Source organism: Amblyomma maculatum, chromosome 8 (genome assembly GCF_055883805.1).
Source record: "Amblyomma maculatum isolate TAMU_Amacu chromosome 8, ASM5588380v1, whole genome shotgun sequence".
Lineage (NCBI taxonomy): Eukaryota > Metazoa > Arthropoda > Arachnida > Ixodida > Ixodidae > Amblyomma > Amblyomma maculatum.
The window spans coordinates 2,562,623-2,565,113 of record NC_139351.1 but is presented as its reverse complement, the minus strand read 5'-3'; positions in this window follow the sequence as shown (position 1 = coordinate 2,565,113).

Sequence of the window (2,491 nt, the reverse complement as noted above, 5' to 3'; positions counted from 1 at the left end):
TCCTTCGCCTGTTCTTCGGCTACTAAGCGGAAGTGCTCCGAATCTCTCAACTCCGATAACGTACCAGCAACGTAACGGTTGATTTCATCGACCGAAAGAAAGTTAGTCTTTTGGCCTGGGCCTGAAGCTCTGGAGAGTACATTCGCTGTTTCCAGGTTTTTGTCCGGGGGCCAGATTACGCACCGCTTTCAAACGAATCGCTCTCAAAATCGCTCTCAAAGGTCTATGTCCTATTGGTCAGTTCTGACGTCATCAGACGTCATGAACACGAAAGAAACGATGTCGTTGTGCACCTAAATACGGTCGCCAATTGAGAGCGTTTTTTTAGAGCAGCCGACGCAGTGTCAAACGTTTGAGAGTAAAAATGGCGGCCGCGTAGTACATTGCGATGCTACGCAGTGAGGCATTGTGTAGGCGATCCACGACCGAGGGATGAAGCACGATGATGCGTTTGACTTGCCGGACGAGTTGTTCCGACTCTGTTCAACTCGGGAACAAGCAGAAAGTGGAGTGACTGTGCGACGATTGCCGACGAACAACGATGAACGGAGGATTGCGGGCGAGTGCGTCGTCACCGCGGCGGCAAGCGCACAGCATTTTATTTGCTACCGGAGGCTTCCAACCACGATTACAGTTTGCTTCCAAAGTACGTTGGGAATGTAAGATCGTTTGCATCACACAGCGCGCCGGTAGCGGAAGACATCGGGCGGAACGCTGATTGCCGTCGAGGCGCCGCGGGGAGATGCGGAAACAAGTCGCTAGGCAAGGGGTTCTACGCACGTTGTGAACAATACAATAGTGAGTAGATTTTGTTTTTGACTGCATGTGTTTGGCTACGAGTTCGGAAGATCATAGTAAACTTGTATTGTGCCTGTTTTATCTCAGATCTCGACGCGAACACGCGCATATCGTGACCCTCGCTGCCCCGCCGGACCAACGTCTCCTCCACGACGCGTTCGTCTAGCGGTACAGTACACTGAAAAGTGAAGGAAGGTCTGCTGAACACCTGTGTCTTTTTCCTGGCTAAGGTCTAAAAAACCCGTTTTGGTCATCGAACGATCTTGATTATATGCATTGATGTGTGCAATGGGCCACTTCTACGTCGGCTTCTCTGCAAGGCTTTTTTTCCAACCAAAAGGTCTCGTTCCCACTCATGCATTGTTTGAAGAAACGCACAGAGGCAAGTTCTCTTTTCTTTTCAACGGTTCTCTTCAATATGACCTAGCGAGAGCTGTCGAAAGGGTTCAATAGCTGTATACCTGCCCTTTATATGTTTGAAAGTGAATGCGCCGTAAACACGCCTGCTTCTTTTCATTTCAGCAAAGACCAGGAGTGTTTTCTGATAAAAAGACTGTTTTTTTTTTTTAAAACAAGCCTTGCAGGGAGAGGCTTACTTAGATTTCGGCAAGAGATTAATTTCCTGAACATGTTGAAGCTGCATGAATGAGGCATGCTAGTTATGCCAAAGAATGCACGTTGCAGTGGAATTTTATTATCATGGCAGAAGCAACAGGAGACAAATATTTATAGTGTTTAAATTTATTTGCCGCCTAAGAAACCGGAGTGGCTGTGCTATGCAGGTAATCATCGCACGTTATTTATATCACTACCAGGTTACAAGGCTGTCCTTACAATGATGCTTGCCTAAATAGCATTGATACGCGTTCTCAGCATTCCTGCGAATGTTTACGATTTTAGCTGTGGACTGCTTGGTATGGATCTGCAATTGTATGCTAAAGCATGCTCAAAAGCTGTTGAGATTAGCAATAGGTGGGCCTAAGTGGATGTCATACTTTGATTATGCAGGAGACGGCAACTACACACTCAAGTCATGGCTGATTACACCAGTGCCAAGCCATCCCAGTCCCAGCTCGCTGTCCCTTCTCTGCTACCGTTTTGCAGCCTGGTACAGTTGGCTGCGGTCACTGTGGTGTAAACATACTTAAACGGAAACGTGCAGTATTACAGCAAAGCAGTAAATGTTCATGATGCTGATTGTAATCAGAAAATACTAGCAACAAAGATCTTTTTACTGCCAATTATATTAGGTAGAAACACTTATTTATTGGCAGAAACCTTTCACTTGACTGTTTTTACTGCAAAAGAGGCAGCATATAGAAAAGCACATGTACCTTGAGGTAAATTGACCATACAACATTAACATGTACATTGGAGAATAAATGTTTAGGCTCAAAGAAGCCATTCCTTTTCATATTGAAGCTACCTATACAAATAGGTACTGTATACATGGTGCAGTATACAAAATGCTTATATATCAGATATAATAAAGCCAGCTTGATGGTAGACTATTAGACGTCTCGCTCTCTGCTGTAGCAGCTGCTAAGAGAGTAGTTTACTTTACTAGTCTTCAGTGCCCGGAATGACTGCTAAATGACAAAAATCTTAGCGACAATATAATAACTGTAAGCATAACAAATGCATTTATGGGGCGATGTGTGGGTAACGGTTATTTTACACTAATAAAACGTGC